Source organism: Anolis carolinensis, chromosome 5, assembly GCF_035594765.1.
Source record: "Anolis carolinensis isolate JA03-04 chromosome 5, rAnoCar3.1.pri, whole genome shotgun sequence".
In the NCBI taxonomy this organism is placed as follows: Eukaryota; Metazoa; Chordata; class Lepidosauria; order Squamata; family Dactyloidae; genus Anolis; species Anolis carolinensis.
The window spans coordinates 136,531,565-136,541,111 of NC_085845.1; positions in this window are offsets into that span (position 1 = coordinate 136,531,565).

Consider the following 9,547-nt stretch of genomic DNA (forward strand, 5'->3'; position numbering starts at 1 on the left):
ACTCCCAGAGTCAGACACGACTAGACTTAATGTCAGGGGAAACCTTTACCTTTATCTTTACAGGAGCAATTGGGTTACTTTTTGCAGCACTCAAAGAAGTTACCGTATATACCCGAAGATAAGCTGAGTTTTTCAACTCTTATTTATGAGCTTAAAAAGCCTCCCCCGGCTTATAATCGGGTCAAGGTCAAGCCAGCATCGGAGGCTGGGGGTTGTTGCTTGCAAATGTTTTCTTTTCCAAAGCCTCCCTGGCTCTTAACCAAGGGAATATTTTGAAAAGGGAATGAAGCTCTTGCAAGTCAGGAATATATATATATATATATATATATATATATATATATATATATATCTCCATTAATCTTATAAAAGCATTTTCCCTTGAAATATTTGTTAATCTCTGCTACAGATATATAGGCATTTTCCCCTGCAAGCCTTTGCAATCTGTATGTACCTTTATATTTGTATCTATCTATCTATCTATCTATCTATCTATCTATCTATATACATTAATTTTATATATGAATCACCCCCTCATATGTTTGCAAGTCTTTGCAAATCCTATAAACATATAGATATCTAGAGATTTCAATGTATCTGTATATCTATATCTGTGTGTATACATTATTTTACATATGAATTTTCGCCTCTTATGTTTGCAAGTCTTTGCAAATCCTATACAGATATAATTATCTATATATAGAGAGATGTCTAGATAGATAATGAATATAGATATGTAGGGCTTACAAATATTGCAAGGGAAATGCACACACACACACACACACATATATAGAGATTTCTAGATAGATATAAACATAAATATAAAGGGCTTGCAAATATTGCAGGAGGGAAATACACATATATAGAGAGAGAGGATTTGCAAACGTTTCAGGTGGAAATACATATGTGAACTTAGTATATATAATTAAAGATCTATATCTAGCTCTGCATTGTTTATATAAGCATTGAATGTTTGCCTGTTACTATGTTGGAAGCTGGCCTGAGTCCCCATGGGGAGATAGGGCAGGGTACAAATGAAGTTGTTGTTGTTGTTGTTGTTGTTTGTTATTATTGTTATTACATTATTGTTAATACCATATTGTTTTTGTTGACCTTACTTTTCCACTTAGGGAGCCAGTTTACTGTTTTTCTTTGAAATACGGTAAATATTGAAAAACGTTAAACCTACTGATGGCTCAATATAATTTCATTGGGATCTACTTTCATTTTGAGATTTACCAGTAGCTGCCGCATTTTCCACCCTTGGCTTATACTCCAGTCAATAACTTTCCCCATTTTTTTGTGGTAAAATTAGGTGGCTCGGCTTATATTAGGGTCAGCTTATACTCGAGTATATACGGTACTTGTCTTTGGGCCACCGTTCCCAGACTTGCTAAACTGCATTATAAAATCCAAAAATAATGTTTTGATTTTTTTTGGTAACCATTTCCAAGGTGGGGCAGCAGTGTTAGTCTGTTGCACCAAAACTAAAGAAACAATTGTGGCCACCTTAAAGCCTGTGGCTTTATTTGCAGGCCATTTCATCATCAAGTCCATGAAATGTTTCTATTTTCAGTTTCTTTCTGATATGGCCGACAATCAGCTGTACTATATATATGCCTAATTTTTTTGGATAATACCTCACACATTTGATAAAGTTGGCTCTTGTCCACTAAAGCTCAGCTTTTATGATACAAACAGAACGGGATTCTCATATTTTCAATTTGTAATGTGTCATTCAAAACCAATGCATTGCCAGATCTCTATATCATGTTCTTACATTTGGCACTTGGCGGTGTTTAGATAAAACAGCTCAATGCTTGGAAGGAAAAAAATATCACCCACAGCAGAGTGTGAAAGTCAACAAGCATATGAGCCTATGTTATGTTCTTTAATCTGCATATGGTTCATGCCACGGAATGTTTTAAATAGTTTTCATTGAAGTTTTAAATAGAATATACATCAAAAGTAATGGAACTTTGTAATGGAAGAGATTTTTTTTGCTGTTTTTGAAAATGACACTTCTTTATAAAAAGGAGTCAAGGTTTCTATTTAGCACTAAAACAAAAACAAGTATTCCAAGATTCAGGTCTCTATCTCTATTTCTTTAAGTTTGATGTCATGTTTTTGAATTAACCCTCTCTCACAGAGCTGACAGAGCTGGCTCTACCCCTGATGTGACATACTGTGCTGGTACTACCATAACAACCACAGATTCACAAACAGCACCAGCTTGTATTCAACAACATTGGCAAAGCCGTTTCATTGATTGTAGAGGGATCCTAACTGCATATGGCTCTACATGCATGAGTGGGTGCAATTTTGCTGAAGGCCACTCTCAAATGTGTGACACCAGGGTGTCTGGTATGAGAGGAATTGGTTTTATTGCTGTGGAAGCTATGGATTCTATTTCTAAATAGTTTCTCGGAAAGGGCAAATCACTTTCCCTATCCATTATAAGAGAAATATTCTTATATATGAAGGCTCTATTCAGCAAAAAAGTATAAGCAGAAATGCCTCCCAGGACCCTTCCACACAGCTGAATAAAATCCCATATTTTCAGCTTTAAATTGAAATACAACAACAACAGCAACACTTTATTTGTATACTGCTCTATCTCTCCGAAAGGGACTCAGAGCGGTTTCCAATATAGACAAAGCATTCAATACCAAACACAGAAACTGCCAAATACCAAACTCTTTGGGAAGGGTGTTCCAAAGGCATCGGGCCACCACCGAGAAGGCCCTCTCCCTCGTCCCCACTAACCACATTTGGGACAGTGGTGGGAACGAGAGGAGGGCCTCGCTGGAAGATCTAAGAGTCCGCACCAGTACATAGGGGGAGATGCGATCATGGAGATAGGTGGGGCCCAAATTGTTCAGGGCTTTATAGATCACTAGCTGTGCCCGGCCACGTGTTACTGTGGTGAAGTATGGTGGTATGGGAAATAAAGTATTGAGGAACTGGTGGTAGTTAAGGTAAAGGGTCAAGGTTTTCCCCTGACATTAAGTCCAGTCATGTCTGACTCGGGGTTGGGGTTCATCTTGAGTCTACACTGCCATGTAATCCAGTTGAAATCAGATAATCTGTATTTTATAGGCAGTGTGGAAGATGCCTGATTGAAGTGGTCCTGGGCTGAGTGGGTTGCTAGGACACCAAGTGGGTGGAGCTTAGCCTTCTAACTGACAGCAGACCAAGTGGGTGGAGCTTAGCCTTCTAACTGGCAGCAATTGGATAAAAACAATTATTCCTCTCCCTCTAATTAGGGCTTTATATTTCTTTTCTTTTTGTTGTATGAACGTAGAGGCATGGATGAGGGGTTGTGCTGCCAAGTTTAGTGTTTCTGGGATGTGTAGTTTTGTTGTTTTGTCCTAGGCCGAAATTTCATTACCCTTTTATATATACAGTAGAGTCTCACTTATCCAAGCTAAACGGGCCAGCAGAAGCTTGGATAAGCGAATATCTTGGATAATAAGGAGGGATTAAGGAAAAGCCTATTAAACATCAAATTAGGTTATGATTTTATAAATTAAGCACCAAAACATCATGTTTTGACAACAAATTTGTCAGAAAAAGCAGTTCAATACGCAGTATTGTTATGTTGTAATTACTGTATTTACAAATTTAGCATTAAAATATCACGATATATTGAAAACATTGACTACAAAAATGGCTTGGATAATCCAGAAACTTGGATAAGCGAGGCTTGGATAAGTGAGACTCTACTGTATAGATAACCTGTACCTTGAATTGGGCCCGGCAACTTATCAGCAACCAGTAGAGCTGCTTTACTAGAAGCATTGTAGTAAAAGATAAAGGTTTCCCCTGACATTAAGTCCAGTCGTGACCGACTCTGGGGGTTGGTGCTCATTTCCATTTCCAAGCCGAAGAGCCGGCATTGTCCATAGACATCTCCAGGTCATGTGGCCGGTATGACTGCATGATTGCATGTTTTGGAACTGCTAGGTTGGCAGAAAGAGGCATTGTAGGTACCCTATAATCAGCTCCAGTTAAAAGCCTGTCTGCGGACCTTTGTACCAGTTGGAATTTCTGGGCCGTCTTCAAAGGCAGCCCCATGTAGAGTGCATTGCAGTAATCTAGTCTGGATGTAACCAAGGCATGGACCACCGTGGCCAAGTCAGACTTCAAGAGGCATGGTCGCAGCTGGCACACAAGTTTTAATTGTGCAAACGCCCTGCTGACCACCCCCGATACCTGAATATCCTAATAGGTCATAATCCAATACCCCAATAGGTTATGATCCTAACAGGTCATAATCCATTATCCAAATATATATGTGTAATGTGATCCGCCCTGAGTCCCCTTTGGGGTGAGAAGGGCGGAATATAAATACTGTAAATAAATAAATAGACATGGTAATTAAAGTGGTGCCAAAATGCTTTACTTGTACAGTGCAGATGCATCCTTATACAAATATCTAGTCTTTAAACCAGTGGTTCTCAACCTTCCTAATACTGTGACCTCTTAATACAGTTCATCATGTTGTGGTGATCACCAACCATAAAATTATTTTCGTTGCTACTTCATAACTGCCATATTGCTACTGTTATGAATTGTAATGTAAATATCTAATATGCAGGATTTATTTTCATTCACTGGACCAAATTTGGCACAAATACCCCATACACCCAAATTTGAATACTAGTGGGGTTGGGAGGATTGATTTTGTCATTTGAGAGTTGTAGTTGCTGGGATTTATAGTTCACCTACAATCAAAGAGCATTCGGAACTCCACCAACGATGGAATTGAGCCAAACTTGGTACACAGAACTCCCGTGACCAGGAGAAAATACTGGAAGGGTTTGGTGGGCATTGACCTTGAGTTTGGAGTTGTAGTTCACCTACATCTAGAGAGCACTGTGGACTCAAACAACGATAGATCTGGACCAAACTTGGTACAAATACTCAAAATGCCCAAATTTGAATACTGGTGGAGTTTGGGGAAAATAGACCTTGACATTTAGGAGTTGTGGTTGCTGGGATTTCTAGTTCAACTACAATCAAGGACCCCTTGAACCCCACCAATGATCGAATTGGGCCAACTTCCCACACAGAACCCCCATGACCAACAGAAAATACTGGTCTTTGGCAACCCTTTGAACCCCTCCTCGTGGCCCCCGTGGGTCCTGACCCCCAGGATGAGAAATGCTGATTTAAACTTTTGATTTTTCAAAGACCGGGCCTTTAATGCCTCATAATCATCAATATCACCACACCACCATCCTTGGCACACCATGTGGATTTTTCTTGGAAAGATGGGTGCCCAGTTGTTTTATGTTTTTGTTTCAAATAGGGAATATGTGGAAAGTGGCCTTCCCAGTAGATCACATGTCTCACGTGGGAAGGAACCACCTCTCCATGCTTGGCAAATGAAGGAAGTGAGAAGGAAAGAAATGCTTTTGAAAATGTTCTTCATTTTAGTTTTGATTAGGCAAAGTCAGGCACCACTTAGATGTGGCTGAAATAAAATTGTCTTTAGATGCACAAGGTATGCGATCAGACATGTTCAACTTGTGTGAGATTTTGATTAATTGCTGGATTTGTAACACAAAGAAAGGGCATTGGCTTCTCAGGGAGAGCTAAACAAAATGAAGCTTGAAAATGAAGCTTGGAAAAGTTGAGTGTTGCTTTTATGGTTCATCAACGATTAGCGCTAGCGGCAGTGCAAAAAAGGTTGTTAATTGACTTACTGTATCTGTAACACAGCCTTTTAACCATCAATACGGGAGAGGCTGCAAAGGATATGAGAACTAATGAACCAGCCTAAGCTTCGTCGTATAGAGACATGAAGCCCATCAGAAACCAGTCCCTAAAAAAGGTTTTTCCTGTTTTTCCTAACCCCATTTTAATTTTTAAAAGGATCATGGAGCCTTTTGTTTTGAATAATGAATAAATTATTTGATAAAGAACATACTGATTGACCACGTTGTTTCTAATAACTATGGATGTGAGACTAGGCAAAAATCAAAGAGATATCGTACTATTCAACTCTTCCTTATAGTTCAGGACTTTGTAGCCCCATTTGTACATTTTTTTTAAAGTAAATTAAATTTGGCATGTCTGAATAAATACAAGCAGCCCCCAAGCTATGAACAAGATAGGTTCTGTAGGTTTGTTCTTAAGCTTAATTCGTTTGTAAGTCAGAACAAGTACAGGCTGCAGACCGTATTTTATTTCTTGCAGACCACTGGTGGTCCAGGGACCATTGCTTTAGATGCATTAAATTACAACTCCGATTCAGCTCAAACAATACAGGATGTTTGAAAAAGAGCTCCCTATTCACCATTGAAATTAAATGGTGAATAGGTAGTTCTTTTTCAAACATCCTGTACAATTGCTCAACATACTGAAACTAGATAAAATAGATGCAATTAAAAACTGTGAGCAGCACATATATGATCCTCCCTATTACCCGGGTCTTTCCCTAATGTATAGCTCATTTCCTATCATCCCAGCCAGTACTGTCAAATACCATTGTGATAGGAGTTGTAGTTCCACAAGTTCTTCATCTCCATTATGAAACGTCCAAACATAATTAGTAATAGTGTATTTGGATGTGTCATGGAAAGAGAGAACGCTAAGCCTTTATCAAATACAATATAGATACCTTCAGAGATAGAATAAATTGGTAAGCAAACACTATAAAGGTTCAAAACATACAAAGAGATGTGTATATTAGAGCATCTTGCAAAGGCCACAGAAATAGTCAGGCCTCTCTGAGTATAGAGCTATCTTCTTTCTATGTCAAAAAGATGAGCAAATACTATAAAGTTTCAAAACATAAATTGCACTTTGTAACTCTAAATATAGCATGCTTTGATATGTCTATTTTCACTTGGTCTATATAAATTATATCTTATATCTTATAAAGAACACAATATTAGACCATTTCCTTTTATTTCTTAAAGATATCCTGAAGCAGAGCCAACAATATACAAATTGAGCAGAGCTAACAATATACAATTTGAAAACTATTTGCTGCTTATCCATTGCCGCTTACCAGAAGAAGGACAACCGAAACTGGAGTAAACCCGGGAACCAGTAGTAAATGGACTATTGCAATCTACAGCCAGCTACTTAGAAACAGCATTGTGTTCTCCTAGCTGGGGAGCTATAAACGGCTCTTTTTGACAACTACTCAGAATCAACATTCATGCATAGTTTGTTCCCCAGACTTGGGATCTTACTCTTGAGAAACTGATCTTACTTTCAATAGACTGTAATTTGATGTCATCAACACAGGATCTCAAAGAATCAAAAAAACTTTTGATCAAGGTTTTTTCTAGAATAAGCTTTTCAATACCTGTGAAGTCTTAAAAGATATATTAACCAATATTATTTTGCAAAGGTTGAATGTGTTTATATTATGTTTATATTATGTTGGTTGCCTAATCCAATTGGTGTTTAAATAGTGGAGATTATTTGATATGTTTTGACTTTAGTCCACATTTAAGCCTTGATAATTACAGTTTCCTTTAAACATTACAGTCTGAAAAATACTACTGTGGATTACAACAGTTGACTGTATTTATTATTTTTCATTATTGTTGTTAACTCTCAAGTAATATTGTATGTACATGATGCTCTAAATTACATAGTGCAATTTATGTTTTGAAACTTTATAGTATTTGCTTATCTTTTTGACATAGAAAGAAGATAGCTCTATACTCAGAGAGGCCTGACTATTTCTGTGGCCTTTGCAAGATGCTCTAATATACACATCTCTTTGTATGTTTTGAACCTTTATAGTGTTTGCTTATCTCTTCGACATTGTCTAGTATAGACATTTGTGTGTATTTATCAATAGAATAAATTGGGCCTGAAATGAAAATGTTTCCTCTAGGAATACAGGGAAATTGTGATGGAGAGTATATTAATTATAACACAGTGATGCAGAAAAAGATGGATCTGTCTATTGGCAGAGGCAAATGTTTTTATAAAACTAATATGTCAGATCACAGTGTACGTATATATTGCCCACAAATAGTTATGAACAGAGGTCTCTGAGCAAGGCGCAAATGGGAGCTGATTTCCGAAGATTAGCAATGTGAATGGTTTAATTTTCCTCCGGACTCTCAAGAAAAGGAGCCGCATTGCCTAACGTGCTAGTTGCACATTCTCTGAAATCTGGTTTCAAATTGGATTAGCTCTCACATAAAAATGAGTCCGGCCGTCGGAGCTCAACTCCTGGTGGAATACTGTCTGCAAAATAAACACTATTCAATTTAGCGCGGCTGGCAATCTCAGGGCAGAATAGCAAGCCTGGGGAGCAGGCTAAAGTGAAAGTATATTGGGCATGCCTTCATTTGGGGAGCAATGGGCACCTTGCCAAGCTCTAACTGGCATTATCAGTCTGGCAGGCCAGTGTATTAGAAACAAGAGAAGTTTGGCCAGGATGGCTGAATGTTTTTGCCCCCCCCCCCCCCCCTCATGTGGGAAACCAAATGTAAAGTTAGTCCCAATGAATGATTTCTCTTTGGGATTTTTCAAATGTGTCTGACAGTTCTAAGCGCCTGATGGTTTGGGTGCATGGGGTGCTGATGCCCAAAATAAATGGCTACATTGAACTGGATAGACTTTCTATCAGGACTCTTGAGGCTGATGTGAATTTAAGTCTTCCGAATGTCCTTGGATCTACAACAATGAAGGAAACGTGGGAAATCTGTTGCAGAGAAGTGTTTGTTTTTTTTTAAAAAAATGCATGACATATTTCTTCTTCCCTCTTTTCTCTCGCCTATCTTCTTCATCTTATTTTTGTTATGAGCTCTATCTTCTGAACTCTTGAAGAGTTGGAGCCCAAATAGCACTATTTACAGTCAAGAGAGAAGTACAGTAGAATCTCACTTATCCAAGCCTCGCTTATCCAAGCCTCTGGATAATCCAAGCCAGTTTTGTCAATGTTTTCAATATATCGTGATACTTTGGTGTTAAATTCGTAAATACAGTAATTACAACATAACATTACTGCATATTGAACTACTTTTTCTGTCAAATTTGTTGTATAACATGAAGTTTTGGTGCTTAATTTGTAAAACCATAACCTAATTTGATGTTTAATAGGCTTTTCCTTAATCCTTCCTTATTATCCAAGATATTTGCTTATCCAAGCTTCTGCCGGCCCGTTTAGCTTGGATAAGTGAGACTCTACTGTATCAGCAAATTTAGATAATCCTGAAGATTTACAGACAAAATATCTGTGGGACTTCTTTATTAAATGATTAATTATGATTAATTAGCAAAGAACTGGTGGGATCACAAACCTGCAAAAGTATTGGAAAATGAGCACGCAAAGATACTGTGGGACTTCCGAATATAGACTGACAAAGTTCTGGAACACAACACACCAGACATCACAGTTGTGGAAAAGAAAAAGGTTTGGATCATTGATGTCGCCATCCCAGGTGACAGTCACATTGATGAAAAACAACAGGAAAAACTCAGCTGCTATCAGGACCTCAAGATTGAACTTCACAGATTCTGGCAGAAACCAGTGCAGGTGGTCCCGGTGGTGATTGGGACATTGAGTGCC